At 42.2% G+C, this 26,630-nt stretch overlaps 1 pseudogene; it reads left to right on the top strand.

Annotated features, from left to right (window-relative positions):
- Window positions 1-4,694: 4,694 nt before the first annotated feature.
- Window positions 4,695-25,145, top strand: LOC143574147 (serpin-ZX pseudogene; annotated as a pseudogene).
- Window positions 25,146-26,630: the final 1,485 nt, after the last annotated feature.

Raw genomic sequence — 26,630 nt, 5'->3', positions numbered from 1 at the left:
TTTTGGCTAACGTTTAAAGTTTTTTTTATCACTAAACATATTTCGCGTACCTAATGTACGTTAAGCAATTATTTTATGTTAACGCACCCATATACAATTGTAATATTTGTTAATTTTATTATTTTCTTTTAAGTATTTCCTATAAAATACCGACAACAGTCCTAGTCCATTCATTATTTAATTGATTATTTAGGGTAATTAGTATCTTTTAAGTTTTCTTGTGGGTATGTTTTTTAAGGTTGAATGTTATAGTATCATATTTCGGATATGCTGATTTTGTGCCTCCTTCTTTTTGGAACAAACTAATTAGATTGATTATGCCATACATTTTGCAGAAGTTAATATAAAAAATATGTTTGCTTCATCTATTCTTAGGACTAAGTTAGTGCACAAATAGATTTTGGTATAAAATCCATTGTTGTAATGAAATAGGGGTGTTCATGGTTCGGTTTCAAACCGTGAACCACCCGCCCAAACCGGTCATCAGTTCGGTTTCACGGTTGGTTTTTTTGTTTAACTTTTGTTCGGTCGGTTTTAAAATTTTCAAACCGTAGTGAACGGTTAGTTTGCGGCTTATATCGTAAACCGGACGTAAAATGCTGGATCGAACTGTAATTTATATTTATCTTTTAAGTTTTTACATGTATATGGTTTATATAACTTGAATTAATATATAATTGTTGCTGGAATTTGAATTACTGCTTTACAAATATAAACAGTTTGCTAAAATTTGGAATGACTGTTATGCCATGTTTTTTATAGTTGTCATTTATGCCATGAATTTTGCTGTTTAAATTCGTTGGTACATCAAATGCCCATGTAGCTATAATTAAGATATTCGTTTTAAGTTTTGAAAAAACATACTAAATGAAATAATAAAGAGTCTTCGCACGCCTTTTAGTTATAAGTACTCTTCAAAACTGAAAAAGAACTCATCAGCCCATTTAAGTTTTAACCAGAAACAAACTACAAATTTGAAAACCGTGAAACCGAACTGGAACCAAACCATTATTAACGGTTTGGTTTGATTTTAGTATCTAGCAGTTTGTTTTGGTTTTTGATAAACAAAAAACCGTTATCAACAGTATGACCTAAGAACTGTTAAAACCGGACCATGATTACTCCTAATTGATATTGTTAACTTGTTTTATTTGTATATATTTATTGTTAGGTTAGCATCTATATGTATACGTATGTGGATGAGGACGATTATGATGGGGAACATGGTAGTCGTCTATATGATGATGGTGAGAATGATGGTAGTGGTAAGGGTGCTAGCGGTAATGATGATGTGGTGATAGGCGGATCGCACGCGTGGGAAGAAAGTATGTTTTTTAATTTCTATATTTTTATTTGTGTTAATTATAATTACTGTTTATTTTTATAATGCTATAGGTTTGGATCTGGACGTGTTCATAGGAGTGTTTGTGTATTACTAGATCAAAAACTTGATGGAGATTGGATCACATTTAGAATGATCCCACATTGTGTCTTAAGGGAGATGTTTAGTACCTTTCGGGTAAATATCAGTAGATTATTTGTATATTTTATAACTATTTATTTTTAATGTATTAATTTTATATTTTTATTACAGACATGGTGGATATGGGATTCGCGAGATGACCAATACATTTTTGTGGGTTTTGTTAATGGTCTTATGGATTATTATCTAGCTAAGATGAATGAACTAAGAGAAGAATAAAAAAGAAAGCCAGGGGGAACAATCAAGTTATTGAGGATGTTCGATAGTCGAAGGAGGTATCATTGTTATTATTATTGTAAATTGTTGTTAAGATTATTATTATTACTTTTAAGTCAAACATATATATATATATATATATATATATATATATATTTAAGTTTAAGTATTTTAGGGTTGTTTTCATATTTATTAGGTATGCAAATTCTTCTAGTTTACATTTAGGGGTGCAAACGAGCTGAGGCGCTCGCAAGCTACTTGAGATCGGCTCGAAAAATTATAATTGAAAAAAAGTTCATAAAAATAATTCTAAATATATAAAAATTAATTAATAAGCAGTTAACGAGCCGAGCTCGAGCTTTGTAAATATAGCTCTAAACAAGCCGAGCTCGAGCAACATGTAAGTTAAACGAGCCGAGGTCAAGCCTAGTCGAGCTCGGGCTTGGCTCAGCTCGTTTGCACCTCTATTTACATTAAAGATCAAATGAACATGATTTCAGTTTGTAGCTGGTAAACTGTAGGTTTGACCTGTAGCTATTGTAGACATATGATACTTGTTTTCTTAGTGTAAGTGTAAGTTGTAACATAATGCATTTTTGGTAAATTATAGTGTAAATTGGGACACTATTGTCATCTGCTGTTTAAAATCGATAGGGCCAACATTGTAATTTGCTGTTTAAATAAGGACCACCATTGTTCTTTTTTTCCACAATATCAAATTCACATGTAGATAATAGATTGTTTTATTTAGTTTAACTTATATAGTTACTTGTTTATGTTAAATTTATTTTTATTTATGTAAAGCTAAAAATATAATATAAAAAGAACGGCAGAACTTCCATATAATAGAATTTACACTCGGTGTCGTTACTATAAGGCATATTAATTTGCATCAGTTAGTTGTTTTGAACTTTGGTCAACTTGCTTGGATACCGCAATAGCTTGGCTTTCATATTTCTTTGAACTAGTCAATGCCTGAATCTCCAAACTGGGTGATTTTGCTAACATTTGATTTGCATGACAGTACAACATTTTGATTAGCATTACAGCTTGTAAATTAGTATGCATTGTGTATTAATTATATATCTTTTAACAAACTATAGGTCAAAGATGTTCAAGGCAAGTTCGAACAATAACAAGAGGCTCGACAAAACTTGGAAAACCGCTTGAAACACATGGAAGGAGACGCGGAAAAAGAGCGGGCCAAACGCAAGAAGCTACAATTTTAGATAGAAAGAGACTTGGAAAAAAAAGCGGGCTGAACGTGAGAAACTACAAAGACGGTTTAAAGAGCTTATGAAAAATTTTGCTGATAAGTAGTTTTGACTGTTTGGCATTTTGACATGTTAAAACATATGTTATTTTGTTAGGCTGTTATAAAGATTTGCTTAATTTAAATCATGTTTTATTTTTTTTTTTTTGGAATTTTAGCATTTTATAACTTTTTTGAATAACTAATTTAAATATTTTTTTTTTCATGTTTGTCAGAGTTTTGTCAAAAAAAATAATAAATTAAAATCTAAAATTTGTCGGAAATTCCCAGGTAAAAATCAAACAAAAAAAAAATAATAATTTAGTTTTTTTTGTCGGAAAGTTGTTTGTACATTTAAAATTTTTTATATTTAAATAAAATGCTTTGTCGTAAAGTTGTCGGAAACGAAAACAAATTAACTATTATGATTACCAAACTTTTATGATTAATGAATAAAGCAACATATTAATAAAATTTTGATTGGTGACTACTTTTTCGCTAAAAGATGGGAATAATCTAAAAGCCTTGTCTTCGGTGGTTTGTTGGAAATATAGCGACAGATTATGATTGTCGCTATTTTGTGGGAATATTTGTGGGAAATTACTTAGAAAAATATTTCCTAGTAGCGTTTTTCCTACAAATTTGATTCCTCGGAACTTTGTCGCAAATATGTGTTTCCAACAATTTACCTACTATTTTTTTTGTCGAAAAAGCTTCAGTTTTTTAGTAGTGTGAATTCCCGGCATAAGTTGTCATTTGTGGAGACGAAAACGATATCATCAACATAAATCTGGACAAAGAGAATATCATCTTCCACGGTCTTATGAAAAAGAGTACAATCCACAGTGCTTCGTTTGAAGCGACTATCGATCAAATGGTTCTTGTTGATTAAATCCTTGAACCACCAATCTTGCTTTGGTTAGAACAATAAACCCACAGTCATCCTTTTTGCACTTAAATACCCATTTTTTTCGGGATCACCTTCTTCACCCGAGTTGATTTATCAATAAGACCCTAAACACCCAGTCGAACAAACTGTTTCAACTCTTCTTGCATTGCCTCTACGTCGTAACATTTTCTAAATAGTTATTATTTAAAAGTGTTGAAGTTGAAAACTCATTAATAAAGTTTGATTTGGTGGCAATTTGGTAATATCAATTAGCTTTAATTTTTAGACCAAGTTGTATTTATCGTAGATCAATATAGGTAACAATTTCTTTTCTTTTTTTATAAAAAAAATTAGTTTTTAATATTATACAACTGATTCGTCTCTATAACTTGATGTTGTATTTGTGAAGGTTGATTAATGTTTTACCTTTTTCTTTTTTGTATCACCAAATCAGTCACAACAGGAGAGTATTGAATATAAATATGTAATCCTTTTGCAGCTGGTCATGTGGAATTGGAATGACTGTAAATAAGTACATTTGTGCTCCTTAAAATTACTTGCAATGCAGGTAGTTGTAACTTGTAAGTTGGCCTTTCTCATTCGGTTATATTTTTAAGTAGTTTCAAAAGTCTAAGATAAAAAGAAAATTAAATAAATAAATAAGATAATTAAAAAAAACAAAGTTAAAAGTGGAAGATATTATTTAGGAGAATTTAAGGAAACGAAATTTTAGATAAATGTTAAAAAGAAACAAATTTTGAATGAATAGGGTTTGATATATTTATAAAAAGAATTTACTCTCCTCATTCTCCAATTCATCTGTCTGCATAATTTCTTCTTCTTCAAGTCGAACAATGTCTTCTATTTTCCGGCCTTCCACTTTCATCAAGCTCAAGCCTTTGATCCAAAAGTGTTACACAAAAGCCGCTTGTACTCCCTTTCGACCACAAACAATAATCAGGAACCAAACCCACGTCTCAACCATACTCGCCACTCACCTTCTCTCCAAGGAACTCGACTCCAATGTTGTTTTCTCTCCGGTTTCCATTCATGCTGTCCTCAGCTTACTGGCACGTGTTGGGGAGAAAGGGTTTACACAAATTGAAGGTGTCGATTTTCATGATACGTTCGTACCGGTTGCCAAACATGTGACATGTACGAACCTTACTTGTCATTGCCGTTAAACGAGACTGGATTACCACCAGCTTGATGTAGACAATGCCTTCCTACATGGTGATTTAAAAGGGGTGGTCTACATGAAAATCCCACAAGGGTTCTACAAAGAAACGAGACCATAGTATGTAAACTAATTAAATCTCTTTATGGGTTGAAACAGGCCTCCAGAACTTGGTAACAAAAATTCACGTCTGCTTTGATCGAGAATGGCTCCACACAATCCAGAGCCGATCACTCTTTATTTTTATTCATCGAGTCGACGCTCATTGTTGCGATTTTACTATATGTTGACAACGTGATAATTATTGGGAACCACGTTGACAAGATTCAACAAACGAAAGCTTTTCTTTATAAACGTTTCAGCATCAAAGACCATGGCATCCTAAAATATTTTTTAGGTGTATAGGTGGCAAGAACTACAGACGGTCTGGTCTTAAGTCAACAGAAGTACACCCTTGGAATCCTTGAAGATAGTGGTCTCCTCGGATGCCATCCTATCCCTTTCCCGATGGAACAACATATAAAACTCGATCATTGTGTTGAAAGTGAGAAGACAGATGCACACCAATACATATGTATCAATGGACGTCTTTTATACCTTCAATTTTCCCAATCATACATCGCTTACTCGGTCAACTTCCTTAGTCAGTTTGTCTTGGATCCAAGACAAGAGCATATGGAAGCCACAACACGTATCCTCTATTATCTAAAAGCTACCCCGGGTCAAGGAATTTTCTTTCCAAAAAATGGTGGTTTAGACCTAGTCGCCTATTACGACTCCGATTGGTTGGGACGCACCTTCATGAGGGGTTCTTGTACTGATATGTGCCTTTATTGGGCGGCGCTCCGATTTCATGGAAAACCAAGAAACGGTCAGTTGGGGAACACTCCTCGACCGATGCAGAATACCACACTATGGGTTCCACTGTTAGTGAAGTCTTATGGCTAAGTCAGTTATTAAAGCAATTACATGCCACCCCTACTTATTTTGTGATAATCAAGCAACTCGTCACATAGCCAATAACCCGGTTTTTCATGAACGAACCAAACATGTGGAAATGGATTGTTGCTTCGTTAGAGAACGAGTCGAGTCTCATGAAATACTTTCGAAGTGTATTGATTCCAAACACCAGATTGCTGAACTTCTTACAAAACCGTTAGGTGCTCAACAACTTCAAGTTTTTCTTGGCAAGCTGGGCACTTGTGACCTTCATGCTCCAACTTGAGGATGAGTAAAGAAACCATAGTCAGACTAGAATACATTTGCTTATGTTTATCTCCTTTTTATTATTATCTCATATTTAGTTAGACATATACGCACTTCTGATATCAAATTTCTCATAATTAGTTATTAAATAATTTAATTAGCTAGCAAGTTATATAAATAATGTCTGGTGATCGTCTAAGACCCCTCGCTATGGGGCGCATAAGGAGATGAAGACGGGCGTCGTTGGGAGCTGAACACCACCAAGGGGTGCCCTTGGTGGTGGCGCGCAGTGATGCCCAACCTTCTAACGGTCGGCACGGTGTGTGGTGTTGGTGGGCCCCCTCCCCTTCAACGGCTAACTCAAAAATGATTATATATTGAGTGATATCATTCACTCAATCTCTACAAACTTAAACATATCCTACACATCTTCAAAACTTATATAATTTTCTCCAATAAAATGTCTTCCTAATCATCTTCAACACCCGACTTCTACCCCGATCCCGACATTATTTCAGACTCGGATTCAGGGGATGAGGTGCTTTTTTGTGCTATTCTAGATGTTGCCCGAGTCTTAGTCGAGCATTGCGAAAGCTCACAACCGCGAACAAGACGGCCTTGTTTTCAGCGGGATCGTGTAGGTGCTCATGAACAGTTGATGAAAGATTATTTTTCGCCGGACGCGACTTTTGAATCGGAACGATTCCGGTGCCGTTTTCGGATGACTCGCCAACTTTTTTTACTAATAGTTGGTGATTTAGAACGCGATTATGCGTTTTTTCAACAACGGGAAGACACGAGAGGTAGCCCGGGTTTTTCTCCATTGCCAAAATGCACGACGGCGATTTGTCAACTCGCGTACAACGATGCACCGGATCCGATGACAACACTAAACGAAGATGAGAAATTTGCTAATTTATTAAGAACACGAAAAAAGAAAACGAATTTAAGTCTTCGATCGGATTTGGTTGAACATATTTGGAGAAACAAACATGAAAACGGCGGCGAAAACGACTAAAAATAGTTGATTTTTTTAGGTATATGTTTTTAAGTTTAATTTAGTTTGTATTGTATTTAATAAATTTGTTGGTTTATTAAATTTATAAAAAAAATTAAAGGGGTTTCGAAACACCCTCACCATAGAGGGGCATCTTTGCGGTGAGACTTTGAAGCCTCCAGTACCTATATGACACTGGGGAGGAGTTTCGAAGCCACTCACCATAAAGGATAATCTAATTGTTTAAATTCCATTCAAGTGAACATATTGGAAATTTAAATACCCATTTTGATGGTGAATCTAGTAAATCTAAAACGCATAACTTTTAAAAAATATATATTTACTTACAATTTTAATATTTGAATAAAATTAAGATAACTAAAAAAGAGAATACAAAGAAACCATATTAAGTCAAAAATATTGTTTAGGAGAATTCAAGATGTGTCAATATTAAAAAATTAATAATAATATTTTTTTTTGATTGAATACGGTGATTTTAAAAAAAAAGGAAACAGAATTTTCGACAATATTAAAAAAATTGAATAAGTAGGGTTCGATAACATTACTGTCCAATTCGTTACGATACCAAAACTAAATCTAAAACTCAAATATCCTCAAATTATTATACTTAAAAAACCTTAAATAAAAAGAATCAAAATTTCAAAAACGTGTCACATCCTATCAATAAGCATAGGAGTACACATACTTTACTTAAATAAGTCAACTGATCTACTATCATTTGACTCAAAATCTGGAAGCAAAGCATACCCTTATATATATACTCAAATAACTCAAACAAAAATTGGTAGTTATATTTAGTTATATGGGGAGTTCAAATGTATATTTTTAAATTAGTTATTCATATTCTAATATTATCTAACTAAACTAAAAGAAAGCACACATATAGCCTTTCTACTAAACCTAACATAGCAACATAATATCGTTTTACCAGCCTTTTTTTAACAAGTAAATTCTATTTTTTTTCTTTTCATTTTCATAGTTTTTAAATAATCATAATTCACCATACAGTTTATTATCTTATTGCTAAATCACAATCGAAGTTTTATATAATTTACTATAAAACGATTACAATAAAGTGGCAGGCAAATGGGCAACAAGCTGCGCCACAACCCCCTTTTGAACAGCAAAGCCAATCCTGCTAAAAACGAAGCTTTGGGACCTAGAAGCTGAAGAGGTTCCGTGTACGACGCGCTGAACCCTACTCAAAAATTTCACAGCCTCTGGAGCCAGAAAACCAAATGTATCAAAGGCAAATGGTAGAAAGACATGTTGATTATCTAAACAAGTTTTCTCGTGTTTAACAACTTTGCCCGATTCAGCCTTCAACGCAGCCTGACCCACAACAAACCCACGGTCCCTGAGCCCAACAAGAGGAGACACTCCTGTAAGATCCACACAGGCGTGTTTCCCCCCTGCCCACCCGAACACAAGAATATCAGCTGGTCGTAAAGTAAACCTCCCTTCAATAGGATCCATGAGAAAGTTAACAGGGGCCTCCTTTTTAGTAGAAATCCCTGCCCGTTTTAGAACATCACACAGAACATCCCTAACCAGATCATGTCTGTATTTAAAGCCAGGCAATTCTTTGCAATGCACCGCATGGTCACCAAAAGAATCCAAACAGTCCTTGCGATAAATTGGGCAAGGTTCATCCGTCGGGAACATAGGTATCATTAACCGGTACTTAAGGATAGCCCGATACTCCAAACCCGACATACGTTGGCCTAATCCTTCAATGGGGATGGCCGTTAGAAAATCCTGAGCCCGAGGAGCCCGAAGGCATTCAAACACCGCCTTTTGGCGAGGGGATAGATCAAACTTCACTTCTAAACTCTTGGGCTTTAGGGGGGGCGGTGTCCTTATTAGAGAACCCGCTAAGATCAAAATCTGGAAGTGAAGTACGTAAACGATCCATCGCACACCCATAATCAGAGTCCAACCCATAAATATCACAACCCCGAAGAATATGGTCTTGCAAACACCACGACTGTGCTCTCGAAGCCACAAAAGCATATGTAGATACATCCTCGGCCGAACAGAGACCCAACCCCCCATAACGGATCGGAAGTGATGCCAACCTCCATTGGAGATCCCCAAAGAACGGACCTCCACAAACCACGATGTCCTCAATCGCCCTTCAAAGACCATTGTCAAATATAGAAACAGCTTCCCCCACATACATAGGTTGGCATGTTCTCAAACCGAACAAAAGCTTGGCGACTCCCATACATGAGCGAAGCAAAAGAAGCTCGCATTGAGAATCCCGAAGTCTTGGGAGACAGCTCATCAGTTCCACAGCGCTAGATGACCTTTTCATAGCCAAACTGCTGATAAACCCCGCATCCTGGCTTACAGCACCACCAAGGAGTTTCACGCCAAGCACCGGCCTTCCAATCCCGCAAGGGAACAACCCCTCCTGTGCCTTCACCTCATTGCATGTTGGCCAAAATAACTCTGTTTTCTTAACGTTTAATTCAAGACCCAAACGAGGCCCCTCAGACCTGATAATATCTAATGCTTTGGCTACCTCTCTAGTATCCCCGATAATCGTGCCATCATCCAAGTACCAAGCATGAAAGAGAAGCTTGCACCGATCTCTGATTTGGTGAACAAGTGGGTGCAAAGCTAAGGCAAAAAGGAGAGGCCCAAGAGGGTCCCCCTGTTGAACCCCAGTGGTGGATTTAATGAAAGTATCACCCACATATAACCTAGCCGACTGCCCATATAAAAAATCCACCCAAAGAGAAATGGAAGGACATCGACTCCGAACCTCATGTAGAAGGGTCGTCATATCTACTAAGTTGAAGGCATTGGAGAAATCAACAGTAAGCATAGCCAATGACCCATCCGAATGAAACTGATTTAGAAACCTGTTCGCGCTATGAAGCACGGTCTCTGCCCCACTGGGGACTCCCACCCCAAATTGAAAGTCACCGAGGTATTTAACCATCTCCTTCCCGACACCCCTCATAGCCACCTTAGAGACCAACCGCCTCTAAATCGAGATTTTACTATATCAATATTCAATGTTGTGTTGTATATTTGTAGTTCTCGGATGTTCTCTCACCAATATGCTGTGATATATACCAAATGATCCAATCACGACTTCTGTTGGTGTTGATGTATCCCCCAAGATCATCTAAGAAATTTAGCATTTAACCCCCTAAATAAAATGTGTGGATTTGTGCAAGCTAAAAAAGGTTTTTAACTTACATGCTCTACTTACATATCCAATTATACATATGTTTTAGATATTTAAGATGTTATGTGTTAGACATCAGCAAGATTGTTCTTTGATTCTTGTCTAGAAGAAGCACAAGACTGCTTGAGAAGATGATCCATGACATATATAAGTAGTATCGTTATGGCTACTGCCTACTGGGAATGGAACATATCACTCTTTGCCTCTTATAAGTTGGGCTCTGCAACATATGGTTATATTTGTAGTTATAAAAAGCCATGGTCTACCGAAATCTGAAACTATTAATGAATTTGAGCTTGATGACTCACATTTGAACATCATACGAACCACTTCTTGCTCATCCCATCATTTGATACTAGATTTTCGAAGATGATGGTTCAATGGGACGGAGTTCCATTAGTGTGTCAAAAGTTACTCTTACTAGAAACAATGTTATTTTGCAATGAAGGCTTCATGTTTTGTAATTATTATTATGCTAAAATCAAATTAGTTTTGAAAAACATCAAACCCTTACTATGAAGAACTATTTCAATCAAATGATTCTAAAAGCAAATTATTTATGAACAACATTCGTCGTTACAACTCGATATTCTCTTTTACTTCAGTGGGGAGAAAGATTTGACTCATTGAAACAAAAATCTAAATAAACCCACATAACACGGGCTAAAAGCTAGTTTAATATAATTGACTACCCCAATTATACGCCGGTCTTAAGATAGCTAGCTAGTTATATAAATAATGCGGTGATCGTCTAATTGTTTAAATTTCATGCATGTAAATCTAGTAAATCTAACTTTACTTGCAATTTTAAAACTTTTAAAAGTTTAAGAAGTAGTAAAAAAAGAGAATACAAAGAAACGATATTAAGTCAAAAATATTGCTAAGGAGAATTCAAGATATGTGTCAATAAATAAAATTAATAATAATTTGTTTTAATTGAACGGTGATTTAGAAAAAAAAAAGGAAACGCAATTTTAGATAATATTAAGAAATTGAATAAGTAGGGTTCGATAACATTACTCTCCAATTCATCCGCATAATTTCTTCTTCTTCAAGTCCAACAATGTCTTCTATTTTCCGGCCTTCCACTTTCATCCAGCTCAAGCCTTTGATCCAAAAGTGAAGAGGTAGGTCCCAGCAGAGCCCAGTTGGACCCGCAAGACTCACCTTGAAGAGGGACGTTTGCGCAAGGACCAACTGGTTTCGCAGGACCCACCATGCTCAGAGATGAAGACCTTGCGCGCAGTACGCCAGCTGTTCCCGCAGGGAAAGCCTCCCAATGGTGAAGTATCCCGCCTGTCCCCGCAGCTGCGGATACAAGCCATCAGGGAAGGCTACCCGCACTAATAGCAAGGCTACACGCACAAGGCACTAAATAATTCAGTGTCACCTGAAGGAATGAGCAAGGCGGGAATACTCCCGCCCAAATGAGCCAGTCCGTATGCTTCTGGAAGATCTTTTGTACTATACCTGCCAAGGTATGGACAAAATAGACAAGATCTGACCAAAGCAGCCCATGAACCAATCACAGGGTGACAGCTCACCGACAACAGTACGAGGAGGAGCATGCTCTAGTACTGTTTGTCACTATTAGCCGCTGCTTACTCACCAACCCTTGTCGTGGCACGCACATAGCCTGCAGTCGGTGGAAAGGGAACAGTACACAGCCGGCCTTGTCACTATCAGCCGCTGCCTACCCACCAACCAGCATGGCACGTGCGTAGCCCATAGTTGGTAGAACAGGAATATTATACAGCTGGCTGTACCTGCTTGGAAACCTACCTTCGGCTATAAATACTCCAACACCTTGGAACGGTAGGATCATCTGGTATTTTACCTTCACTAGCTATCTCTCTCAATATACACTTATATTCAGAGCAATCTAGTCTGATTCTCGCGCCGGAGGGTGGTCACAAGGAGGAACCCCCCCCCCTTCTCAGTGACGAGCTCACGGTGTCTGTTTTTCAGGTCATCTGAAGAACATCCTTCTTTGCCGGACCTAACCCTCGTGGGAAACATTACTTAACCCCAAGATTATCCGTAATCTGCCCGGGGTAGATTAGTGTTTCTTCATTGGCGCCATCCGTGCATAAAAGCTAGAACTAATTCTCAGTTTTTTCAAAATTTCTGAAGAAATGGTTAACGTTACTCCGGTCCCAAGGCCAGTAAGTGACCAAGAAACCCCGGTAACCACAACCCCAGCTACTAGGGGGAACACCGGCGGTTATACAAATTTTATGAACACTACCCCGGTTACCCAAGCCGGGGCAAGTGCAGTAAACAATATTTCACTGGGGTTCACTGATGCCCAGTTGGAGAAACAGGCGAGGCTCCCTCGCCAAACACTCGATCAAGTTAAGGCGTGGGCCGAAGCACGTCAGAAAGAGTTCCAAGCTGAGTTGGATGAACGTTTGCGTTCACTCCAACAGGCTGACGAATTTGGAAGTACTCGACAACAGCTCAATATGAACAGTGAGTGCGAGTACTCGGATGATGATCGGGAGGAATCCGACACCGACGCAAACCCTCGCCACAGGGCAAAAGGGAAGCGTACGGAAACGGACTTCTAACCAAGAAGAAATTTTGGAGAAACCTTTAAACCAAGGAACGCGGGAGGAAACCCACGTGACTTCTCCAAAACCTTTAGACCAACTGCCGCAAACGCGGGAAAGTCCAAGTTTGCAAGGGACATTGTGGAAGCAATCGTCCCGAGAAGTGCCAAACAGATGTCCAACATCGGCACTTATGATGGTATGTCCGACCCAGATGATCATTTGAACAGATTCATAGCGGGGGCAACCGTCAGCAGCTGGACGGAACCCACGTGGTGTTATATGTTCCAGATGACGCTGGTTGGAGCGGCCAGGGCGTGGTTCGATCGTTTACCGGTCCACCACATCTATGATTGGGCGGACTTTTAGCACAAGTTCAGCCAACACTTCAGTCAACAGAGAAAATATACTGAAGAACAGTGGACGATCCTCAACTGCGTCAGAGAGGAGAATGAATCTTTACTAGACTTCATCACTCGCTTCAACTCCAAAAAGCTGAGTCTGGGCGACATAAGTGAAGATCTTGTTCGCGCCGCTTTCATCCAGGGTGCCGAATACCCAGAGCTTATCCGCACGTTGACGGGTAAGGACGGCATGCCATCCACATGGGATGCCATCATGACGGCGGCCAAGCGCTTTGTCGAGACGGAGAAGCAACTGGGTAGGGACCTTCCCCAGAGTACACATCTCTACACGCAGAGGACCAGAGAAAACAATGTTCGGATCGCCCGGCAGAACAAAAAGAGGAAGCTAGGTATTTGGCAGTCAAGGGTAAACTTTGACACCTCATCCAGCTCTCGCCCTCTTGTTGGCGGAAGGGATAACACGCACCCTTCAAGCCGAAAACACCGTTGGACACCACTTACCAAAAGCGTCACGGAGATATTTGCTACCGAAAAACTCCCATGGCCAAAAGCTCCAATGATCCGGCAACGACCTAATGCGGATCAGAGCAAATTTTGTGACTTTCACGGGACAAAGGGTCAGAGTACAGAGGAGTGTACATCCTTGAAGGATATTGTTGAAACATTCGTCAAGGATGGAAGACTTGCACACCTTGTGGCATCAATCAAGAATGGATGAAGAAATGATAACCGGTATAAAGGCAATGGACGAAAGCCCGTTGACATCAGCATCCACATGGTTCATGGCAACATCAGAGGAAGAAAAAGACGAACGACAGAACCATGCGCGTGGAAGGAAGCTGAGGTGCGCTTCCCGCGAGTGCCAGGAGGACCCAGCAAAGAAGGCCCTATCGTCATCAAAAGCCAGCTGGGGCACTACATCACTTCACGCACTCTTGCTGACAACGGCGCCTCGTCAACGGTTATGTACAGGCAGTTCTTCGACAAGCTAGACGACGAAGACAAAGAACGCCTGGAAACGGTTTACGCCTCAATGGAAGGGTTCGACGGCAGCACAAACACCCCCCTGGTATCCTATCTTTCCCCGTCATTCTCACGGACGGGAAATATTCCCGCACAGAAGACGTGGACTTCGTTGTAATGAGGATGCCACATAACACATACGACATTCTCTTCGGGAGAGACGGGATGGCAAGATTCAACGCCGTGGTATCTTCAGTCCACGGCATGATGGGATGGCCAACTGCTGAAGGGGTAGCGATGATCACCGGTATCCCCCAGGTATGCATCGCATCCGGCTCATCTAAACCCAAACCAAAGGTGGCTAAACCAACCATCACCGAACCAGAAAAATGGGCCCTCAATGGCAAATACCATGACCAGGCTGTTACAATTGGCCCAACAATCGCTGATCCTACGCGCACCTTACTCAAACGCTTACTACAGAGAAACGCTGACATCTTCGCGTGAACACCAGCTGACATGACTGGTGTACCTCGAAGTAAAGCAGAGCATAAGCTCAAGTGTGACCCGGCTTTTACGCCAGTCATACAAAAGCGCAGAGTAATGGGGGCGGAACAGGCTAACGCGTGTAGAACCCAAGTCAAGGAACTCCTTGACGCGGGCATCGTACGCGTTAGTAGATATCAAACATGGGTTGCAAATCCCGTTATGGTACCGAAGGCTAATAAACAATGGCGCATGTGTATAGATTTCAAAGATTTAAATAAAGCATGCCCCAAAGATTGTTACCCGTTACCCGAAATTGACCTCAAAGTGGATTCATTAGCACCGTTTCGCCTTAAATGCTTCCTTGACGCATATAAGGGATACCATCAAATCCACATGGCTGTAGATGATCAGGACAAAACCGCATTTCGGACGCCCGATGGCACATTTTGTTATCAAATGATGCCATTCGGACATAAGAATGCAGGGTCCACATACCAACGCCTGATGGACAAAGAGTTTCATGCCCAAATTGGGAGAAACTTGGAAGTATACATGGATGATTTGGTCATCAAAAGCCCTGAGCCAGAAGCGATGTTGAAAGACATCGAAGAAACTTTCAACACGCTCAGAAAGATAAACATGAAGCTCAACCCGAGCAAGTGTTCCTTTGGGATGGAAGAAGGGAAGTTCTTGGGAGTCATTGTTACTAAAGATGGCTTCAGAGCAAACCCTGAAAAGGTCGAAGCCATTGTCAAAATGGAATCACCTACTACCATCAAGCAAGCTCAGACACTGAATGGACGCCTAGTCGCACTTAACCGCTTTTTGTCAAACCATGCGGATAAGTCGTTCCCATTCGTATCTACATTGAGAAACTGTTTAAAGAAAACGCACTTCCGCTGGACACCAGAAGCGGAAGCAGCTTTTCAGGAAATTCGGTCATGCTTGATCGAACTCCCAACGCTCACAGCACCAGAAGCGGGGGAGGAATTAATCATATACCTTTCTGCTACAGATAGAGCAACCGGGGCAGTCCTGCTAGTAGAGCGGTAAGGTATCCAGATACCTATTTACTATGTTAGCCGTGTCCTAACAGACGTAGAAACCCGGTACTCCACCTTGGAAAAATTAGTCTTAGCACTTGTACAAACTTCACGCAGACTGAGACGATATTTCCAGGGTCACCCAATCACCATTCTCACCAACTTCAAACTCGCAAACGTTCTAGGCAAACCCGAATTATCGGGACGTCTAGCCAAGTGGGCAATTGAGTTGGGGGAATATGAGATAAAGTACAAGCCAAGACCAGCTATAAAAGGCCAGGTCCTGGCCGACTTTATTGCAGAAGTCCCCGCTTCGCGGGAGAAAAAGTGCCAGGAGGAGGCTCAACCCTTCCCAGCACAGGACATCAATGATGTCTGGCGACTCTACACTGATGGAGCAGCCAGCAACGAGGGTTCAGGCGCAGGGTTGAAATTAACCAACCCAGCAGGCCAAGAATACACTTACGCTATTCGACTGGACTTTCCAAGTACGAATAACGAAGCCGAGTACGAAGCATTCTTGGCAGGGCTGAAAATTGCGCGTAAAATGGGAGTGAAAAACTTGGAAGCCCACGTAGATTCCATGTTAGTAGCCAATCAGATAAACGGAACGTACATGGCCGTGAATGACACAATGGCCCTGTACCTTGCACAAGCAAAAACCCTTATGCGCGATTTTAATAATTGTAAAGTCATACACGTCAAGCGTAGCGAAAACAAATCTGCGGATGCGTTAAGCAAGCTTGCATCATTAGCCTTCACCCATTTGGGAAAGGACATCCGCATTGAACTCCTTGAAGCACCATCAGTCCCGCACAAGGAAATTTGTGTCATCCAAACCGGTACAGAAACGTGGATGACACCAATAAAAAATTACCTTGCAGCGGGTATACTACCAGAGTCAAAAACACAGGCAAGAAAAATACGTTGTAAAGCATTAAACTATCAACTCATCGATGACGTCCTTTACAGACGTAACTTTCTTAGCCCACTCTTAAGATGCGTAGACAACCAAGATGCTGACTACCTCCTAAGGGAAGTACACGAAGGCATCTGTGGAGTACACGCAGGTCCACGCGCTGTTGTAGCTAAGCTAAACAACGCGGGATACTTTTGGCCGGGGATGCATACGGATGCGCTGGCATACATCAGAAAGTGTAGGTCTTGCCAGCTCTACGCACCCAACACGCATCGCCCGAAGAATGAACTTGTTCCAGTCACCTCTTCATGGCCATTTCAGAAGTGGGCCATCGATGTGATAGGCCCATTTCCTACAGCAGAAGGAAACGTTCAGTTCCTAGTGGTAGCCATCGACTACTTCACCAAGTGGATAGAAGCAAAACCCTTAGCCCAAACAACCGCAAAACATATTAAAAAATTTATTTGGGAATTTATTATTTGTCGTTTTGGACTTCCACAGACTTTGGTGAGTGATAACGGCACCAACTTTGCTGACAAGAACCTACAAAAGTGGTTAGAAGAACTTCAAATCACCCACACCTTTACCTCAGTGGCATACCCGCAAGGTAACGGTGAGGTGGAAAGAGCAAATAAAAGCATCGTCGAAGGCATAAAGAAAAGACTCCTGAAACACAGATTCGGCTGGGTAGACGAAGTTCCATACGTCCTTTGGGCAAACAGAACGCTGAAAAAGGCCAGTACGGGAGAAACCCCGTTCAGCCTCACTTATGGCACTGAAGCCATGGTCCCAGTCGAAATTGGTTTACCCTCACCAAGGGTCTTGATTCAGCCAGAAGACAATGATGCGGAAAGACGGTTAGACCTTATGCTAACCGAGGAGCGCAGAGACTTAGCCGCAGCGCGTGAAGAAAACTACAAGCGACAAATGCAGAAGTACTACAACACGCGGGTAAGAATCTGCAACTTCAATGTAGGAGACTACATATTGCGTAACAACGAGGCTTCAAACCAAGAGCGCCCGGGAAAACTGGCACCGGTCTGGGAAGGACCATACATTATCAAAGAAGTTTTGGGAAAAGGCGCATACCGGCTCGAAAGGCTCGATGGCACTCCTATCCCAAGAACATGGAATGGAGCTCAATTACGCAAATGTTACATGTAGATCAATTCCAAACTTGTAAAGAAAAGGCCTAGAGCCACTTCTAATGGAAATGATTCTCCTTTCACATTGTGTTGATAGCCTTACCTTTATACTTATGAACTTCCCACACTGATATGCCGGTATTCACCGCATAAATATGGGAAGAAGTAAGTCGTTGCGTGTGGAAGGCGGCAAAATCCGCATAAACACATAAAACGGTAAAAATTTCTAAGGAAAACCTTCATGCAGGTCAGCTATAGGTGAAGTTTAGTCATCCCAATAAATGAAAGTGACGGTCCTACCCGCACAATCATGATAAAGGAAACTGAACTTTAACCTATTGGCAACCGCGCGTCGAAAGGTTAACTTATTCAAAACACTTAGAAGATTTCAAAGGAAAAGATGAGGAAAACTTCCACGCAGGTCAGATATAGATAAAGTTTAGCCATCCTACTAAGTGCAAGTGACGGTCTTATCCGCACAATCACGAAAGAGGAAGCAAAACTTTAACTTATTATCTGCCACGTTGAAAAGTTAACTTATCTAAGTACTAAAGAAATTGCTAAGTTAAATCAAAATATGCGCGAAATAAACAAGGCAAGGCATTAGCAAATAATCTTTATTCCATCGAAATTCAAATATTACAAAGATTGCTGGGTACATACCCGCATACAAAAGAAGCTATACAAAAATAAAAATCTACTCTAATGGTGGAAAGGGATCTAAAGGATCAAGCTTCAGGACCACTTCCACTTGGACCCGCACCATCAATAGAGTGTGACGGTTCAAGGAAAGCTTTAAGGATAGCTAGTCCATCATCAGCAGCAGCAATCTCGTTCACCTTCTCCACCACCGGATGCGGGAAGGCAGCATACTGATTCACTGCTTGGTCATATGCAGCTTCAGTATCCACATTGTAAAGAGGGAAGTTGGAAGGCGGAATGCCTTGTTCAACAAACCCTAGACCAAGCAGGAAGCCAGCCTTTTCCCCATCCTCATGAGAAGCATTGAGGGCTGCGCTCATCGCATCGTCATACGATGTGTTCGTGAACACCCGATGCACAACCTACAAAACAGAAATATATCAAAAACTCTTCTAAAGAAAAGCGTAAAGATATTTAAAGTTACGCATACCTGAGACAACGCTTCTCGAAGAAGCCATTCCTTGGTAACCAGAGCCTCCTGCAGGGCAGCTTGAGCTTCATCACGGGCGCGTTCGGCTTCGTTCTTGGTAAGGTTGGCAAGCAACACATCTTTAGCGGCAGCCTCTTCGACGCCCTTCAGCTTACGCTCAGTGTGGTCAAGCATGCCCCTCTGGTCCAAGATCTCTTGGAGCTTCTTGGCGTCTTCCATGGCCAAGGCATCATGAGCCTGTTGGAGCCCCTCTAATTTGGCCTTAAGCTCCTCATTCTCGATGCGTAGAGGCTCAGCAACAGCTTCAGCCTTGGTGGCCCTCTAGGTTGCTTTCCGCGCTGTTTCCTTAGCCAACCTAAGCTGTTCATTAACAGCTTGAGCAGCCTTGGAACGGGCCTCGAGCCGGGCCTGCACTTCAACCTCGAGGGCCTTGAAGGCCTTTTCCTTCTCCGCAGCAACGGCGGAGAGTCTCCTGTTCTCTTCCCGGATAGCCCGCGCCTGAGCCACCTCTTGGATACGCGCAGCCTTTAACTTGTCGTTTTCACGACAAAGCAGCTCGACGCGCGGCTGCATCCGGGCCAGGAGAATCCGAAGGTCATTGGCTAGCCTACCCTCCTGGTAGCTAGCCATTGCTTCCCCCAACGCACCACTGGGAGCTGCGTGACGAGCCCACTCCACGCACTCCACAGGCGTGCGAAGGGTTGTCCCTCGGCGGATGTTCCATCGTGGAACATACACTTCATTGGAATCCGACACTGAAAAACAAAAAGCAGTTAGGAAAAGATGATATATATAAAAAAAAAAAAAAGGCCAAAAGAACCCTACGCACCTGTAGGGTCGACAACAGGCCGATAGCCGCCAAACCCATCACCTGAACCCAAGGGAAATCCATCCAAGAAGTCAGGCAGATGGGAAGGAGGCAGAGGTTGGCGAGAAGCCCCAAACATACCTGAAGGATCGGCCGTAGTTGCCGACGACGGAGGAGGCATGGTGGAGGCCGCCGCGGTAGAAACCAACAGAGGTGAACTCACCGGAGGTGAACTCACAACCGTGGTCGCCGCTGCGGAGGAGCCCGCAGAAATAGTCACCGCCGGCTCAGTGAAAGATTCAGTAAATATGGCACTGACAGCCGGCGGGGATGACGATACAGTTGGAACAGTTGCCTCAAAAGGATGGGCAACTGAACCAATACTGCATACAGACGCAGCCGCCTGGGTCATCGCCTCGGGTAGGTTGACCAAACCTACCTTCATGGGTCCAGAGCTGCTCCCTCCCGCTCCACTTTGGAATGCCGTAGCATCCACGCCTGTACGAAGACGATATATAAGTATAATAGCGGAAAGATAAGAAGTTAAAGTTATGAACACTTACGGGTCTTTTTGAGCCTGAAGGTACGAACAGGCGGGGACGAACCCGATGGAGCCGGCCTCTTCGTACCGGTTACCGTCGTCATCCTGGGCTGCTCGGAGGTGACAGCAGTTTCAACCTCCGGAGCAGTGGTCTCAACACCACCTGGGTTCCCCGCCGCCTCTTCACTCTCGGTCTCTGACTCGGACCGATTCACCGGATCGGCAGTGAAGGCAACCTTCACCTTGCCCTTCCCGCCGGCAGCCTTCTTCTTCCTCGCCAAGAAAGGACCATCTGCGGATTCCTCATCAGAAGATGACAAAATTAGAGGAATTCCCGCAGAGGTTTCAGCATTGACAGGGCGAGGGTTAAAAAGTTCTTTACCTGGCCGCCTGGCGCTCAGGATCTCGTAGCCTGGTGGGTAGACCTCCACGAACCGATCCGCCGTTTGCTCAAGGATGGGCAACTCGTTCTCGTCAAGAGCGCGAGTACCCATCCGAGCGGGACCACCAGCCTCCCGCGGCTGCAGGAGAGACTGCAAATCGTTTCCCTCTGAAAATAAAGAGATGGTTAGAACAAAAACCCTAACCTAGCAAATAAAATAAAGCATACCGTAAGGGACAGAGTTCAAACCGTATTCGAGGATTATCGGCACTTGCGGAGTCTCAGAGCCGGCATCCTTCCATACCCGGCTCATCCCGAGCATCACCATCCCGGACTCCGCAAACCGGTAAACCGGAGTCTGGATCCGGGAAATCTTGGAGAACCATTCCGCCTCCTGGTAGTTGGAGGCGTGAAGGTTGGGGAGTGCTCTCCCGTTCTTGAATTTCATCGCAATAGGGACGACACGGGCAGAGATGTAGAAGAACTCCCGCTTCCAAGACCGAAGACTGCGCTCGGTGGCGCAAATCTTCAGACCCTTGATCCGGTTGACCAAGGTGTACCACCCTTGGATGCACCTCCAGGAGTAGAAGGTCATCAGGCGGTCGACATGGGGCTCTACACCCATAATGAGGCACACCCACTCGAAATGGCGGATCTTCGCAATCGCCATTGGGTGTACCTCCGTCAAGTGTACACCGTGTCTCTACAGAACACGGTACACAAACTTCGTCAATGGGAACCTCAGATTCCCATAGACGAAGAATGCAGCGTACACCCCTATCTTGCCCTTGGGGGCATCGTACACCGTCTGATGAGGCTCCGGAAACTCAGGCTCGAAAGGCTCGAGCATGAACTTCCGGACGATGTACTGGTAGAGGTCAATAGGAAGAGCGCACTGGCACTCGCCAGCAGTGCTCTTGTCGTCCTTTTCGGTCGTCGACGTCGGGTTCTCGACGAACAACTCAGACTCCTCGGCAGTGGCCTCAAAATCACGGGTAGAGGACATGTTTTGGATGTACAGAACAACGATTTCAGAAGAATGCTCGACGGAATAGTGAGTATTCGCCGGAAATCGTTTAGAAGATGAAGAGAGAAGTGAAAGTGTGGACTAAGGTGCACCCTCTCGCCCTTTATATACTCATCGCAATTAATGCGATGAATTTAATGCGGAAGAGAGAGAAATCGCAGGTGCAATGAAACTATGACACGTGGCAAAGAGCAAGCTGGCAACAGCTGTTGAAAGGACGCGTGCCATTAATTTCGCGGCCACGCGCCCGAAAAATCGCGCCCACGCGCCTGAAAAAGCGCCTGGAATGACCATATACTGTCACGTCGCCATAACTTCCTGCACGTCCTGACACTGTCAAAAGAAACCGTCGGACGACGTTTCAACAGTTTGGACTGTTCTTATCCTTTCACCAACTCTTCGAATTTCAAAAAGATTCAAAAGTAAGCGGGAAAATACCCCTTACCTTGGCAACCAAGTAACTATAAGACAGGTGCGAGTACAGTGTCAAGGCAAAACCCTTCACATACTTAGCACCCGCAGGGAATTGAAGCCAGGAATACCTTGGAAGTAAAGTAACTATAAGACGAGTGCGGGTACAGTGTCAAGGCGAAACCCTTCACATACCTAGCACTCCGCAGGGAATTGAAACCAAGAAGGATCTTCTGGGCCATGCTTGCGGAAACGGGAATAACATCCCCGCATAGTGGGAACGTCAAGAACTAGATTGTTTGAAGCTCCAAGATGGAATTGGTTGTTTTAACATAATTGATCACTATGTTCAAAACTACCAAAACCTCATGGAGAATCTACACAAGTGGAACTCAACGCTCCTGACTTGCGAGGAGGTTACACACCTACCCGCATCATACCCAAAGATCAAGCAGAAAAGTCGGGAATTTCTGCGTGACATTAGGGAAACCGCGGGAAGAATCCCCACGGACAACCTTAAAACCAAATACTTTTCAAAACCCCTTGATTAAGTCCAAAGTTCACCTCACTTATTAACAATTCATGAGAAGAACATTGGACTGGGGGGACTTGAAGAGGTAGGTCCCAGCAGAGCCCAGTTGGACCCGCAAGACTCACCTTGAAGAGGGACGTTTGCGCAAGGACCAACTGGTTCCGCAGGACCCACCATGCTCAGAGATGAAGACCTTGCGCGCAGTACGCCAGCTGTTCCCGCAGGGAAAGCCTCCCAATGGTGAAGTATCCCGCCTGTCCCCGCAGCTGCGGATACAAGCCATCAGGGAATGCTACCCGCACTAATAGCAAGGCTACACGAACAAGGCACTAAATAATTCAGTGTCACCTGAAGGAATGAGCAAGGCGGGAATACTCCCGCCCAAATGAGCCAGTCCGTATGCTTCTGGAAGATCTTTTGTACTATACCTGCCAAGGTATGGACAAAATAGACAAGATCTGACCAAAGCAGCCCATGAACCAATCACAGGGTGACAGCTCACCGACAACAGTACGAGGAGGAGCATGCTCTAGTACTGTTTGTCACTATTAGCCGCTGCCTACTCACCAACCCTTGTCGTGGCACGCACATAGCCTGCAGTCGGTGGAAAGGGAACAGTACACAGCCGGCCTTGTCACTATCAGCCGCTGCCTACCCACCAACCAGCATGGCACGTGCGTAGCCCATAGTTGGTAGAACAGGAATATTATACAGCTGGCTGTACCTGCTTGGAAACCTACCTTCGGCTATAAATACTCCAACACCTTGGAATGGTAGGATCTGGTATTTTACCTTCACTAGCTATCTCTCTCAATATACACTTATATTCAGAGCAATCTTGTCTGATTCTCACGCCGGAGGGTGGTCACAAGGAGAAACCCCCCCCCCCTTCTCAGTGACGAGCTCACGGTGTCTGTTTTGCAGGTCATCTGAAGAACATCCTTCTTTGCGGGACCTAACCCTCGTGGGAAACATTACTTAACCCCCAGATTATCCGTAATCTGCCCGGGGTAGATTAGTGTTTCTTCAAAAAGTGTTACACAAAAGCCGCTTGTACTCCCTTTCGACCACAAATTATAATCAGGAACCAAACCCACGTCTCAACCATACTCGCCACCCACCTTCTCTCCAAGAAACTCGAATCCAACGTTGTTTTCTCTCCGGTTTCCATTCATGCCGTCCTCAGCTTACTGGCCGCGGGTTCCAAAGGTCCAACACTCGACCAGTGCCTTGCTTTCCTCAAAACAAGTACCACCGATGACCTCAACTCTCTTTATTCGCAGCTTGCGTCCTCAATCCTAGCCGACGGAAGCCCAGATGGCGGACCTCGATTGTCGTTCGCAAACTGGCTTTGGCTTCACAAAACCCTTTCTCTCAAGCCTTCTTTTAAACAGGTGGTGGACACCGTTTATAAAGCGGCTTGCAAACAAGCAGATTTTTATAAGGTACGTTGAGTTGAGTTTTAGATCATATTCTTTATTGATATAGCTAACATATTATTTTTCTATTAACAAAGGCTTTCGAGGTAGCTGGTGAAGTGAATTCATGGGCCGAAAAGCAAACAAATGGTCTTATAAAAAATGTCCTCTCACCTAGTTCAATTACAAGTCTGACAAGGCTCATCTTTGCAAATGCCATCTACTTCAAGGGAACATGGAGTCAAAAGTTTAACCAATCAATGACAAAAGAAGATGATTTCCACCTCCTTGATGGCAACAAAGTTAAAGTTCCTTTCATGACCAGCTACAAAAGACAATTCGTGCCTGAATATGATGATTTCAAAGTATTGGGTCTTCCCTATCAACACGGTCAAGATGAACGCCGGTTCACAATGTATGTTTTCCTACCTGATGCTAAAAACGGCCTTCAATCTTTAGTAGAGAAAATGGGTTCCACATCTGACTTATTAGACCGACACATTCCACGCATTGCAGTAGAACTCGAGCGGTTTTTTATACCAAAATTTAAGATCGAATTTGGGTTTGAAGCTTCTGGTATGTTAAATGGATTAGGGCTTGAGTTGCCTTTCACCAAAGATTGTGATTTGACTGAAATTGCTGACTTGGCTGTTGGCGAAGAACCGCTCTATGTTGCAAGCATTTTTCAAAAATCTTATGTGGAGGTGAATGAAGAAGGTACTGAAGCTGCAGCGGTCACTGCGATGAGGAATCTCGTGGGTTCATCATGGAACGCAGAGAAGCCCAAGATGGTTGATTTTGTGGCGGATCATCCGTTTTTGTTTGTGATAAGGGAAGATGTGTCTGGTGCAGTGTTGTTCATGGGACATGTGGTTGAACCTCGTGATGATTGAAACAGCAGTGGAAATCTCTAGTATCATGAATGCGCTGTCTTTTGTTTATGGTCGGGACTAGCTTGTTTCTTTTTGTGTCTTTTGTTTTTGAGTAAAGTTATTGCATCTTGAGCCATTTAATTCATATTAAGTTTTTTTATATTTTGCAAAGTTGGTGGCTTTTATGGGAGATGTTATAAATCTGTAATTCTATCTTTTGTTTTGAATGGAAAACTTTTTCTGTTGATTAATCTATGCTAAATGAGAAAGCTAGTGATCAAGCCTTTACAAATTAAATAATCACAACCACGATCTTTTTCTTTCCTTGTTCGGATTTTATTGGTCTCAGTCGCTGGTGATCGGCTTCTTCTTCCGCTTCTCCACGCCTGTTTGATTCAATCAAGCCGCCTCCTTTTTCTTTTGTTCATTTCATCAATAATTGTTATTCCAATTGCTTCGCCACTGCACCTTTCAGTTGCTACTGCCGCCACTGAATTTTGAAGAGCAATTGGTATAGTAACAACAGCGGATTATATATTACGCCAATAAAATTTTAGAACGGCGACTTTTTTGTATTTAGGCTACTACACTCTCTAAATTTGGAGAGTCTTGTTGACCCACGCTGGCTTTCAGAGTTTGGTTTGGGCATTCCCCCGGAAAACCATACCTCTGATTGCTCTTTGGCAGTCGTAGTGTTGCCATAAGAGCAAGAGCAGAACTCTCTGGCGTAACACAAGGTGGGACGAAAACCTGGGTGAGCTCGGGGTTCAATCTTACAACCTCTGCTCAAGGCTTAGGTCAAATAATTTATTGTCAATCGAAGTTCATTTGATACCCTTTCCGACGATTTCCTATTTTTCAAAAACTATGTATTTGAACCAAAACCATTAGTATGGAGATTTCCTAGTTGCCTTCTACTTTCTACGGTGAGAAATTATTAGACATAAGATAGCAACATAGTTATTTATATTTGTGTATATTGCGTCACTTTATTATATTTTGTGTATAACTATAACATTAATGGCCTTTCCAAAAAAAAAAAAAGAATTATCACGTACATTAATGATTTCTTTATCTTCAAGTTAAAGAAATATTTCTATATTTATTTCCCTTTTCCATTAAATTCTTCCACATAATAGTATCTTCTTCTTCAAGATCAACAATGGCTTTTATTTTCCGCTCTTCGACCTTCATGAAGCTCAAACCCATGCTCCAACAGCATTTCGCAAAGGCCGCTTTCCGTACCTTTCGACCTGGTTTCATCGCAAAAGTGTCAGCTGGAGGTGGGACTCTCGCCTTACTCTATTCAACATTCGGTAACGTATCAGTCAGGATGCAATATATTATTACGGTTTGGTTCTGGATGGGTTTCACTGTTTAGGCTTTTAGGCTTTAGGCCTTTATTAAAAATGTATAACACATAGAATAAAAGGTTGTCGAACAATATATTAAAACGTCAATAACATATATGATCGTGTATGGTAAAAATAGTTGTCGAAAAGCATATACCTAGTTTCCAGAACTAATTATTGCTCATGTATGTTTTCTAAGTATCATAAATTATCAAAAAAACTCAAGTTGAAAAATC

Source organism: Bidens hawaiensis, unplaced genomic scaffold (genome assembly GCF_021521415.1).
Source record: "Bidens hawaiensis isolate Kalapana, Puna unplaced genomic scaffold, B.hawaiensis_p1.1 tig00026854_1, whole genome shotgun sequence".
Lineage (NCBI taxonomy): Eukaryota > Viridiplantae > Streptophyta > Magnoliopsida > Asterales > Asteraceae > Bidens > Bidens hawaiensis.
The sequence above is the reverse complement of the archived record's forward strand: the minus strand, read 5'-3'. Positions and strand labels throughout refer to the sequence as shown.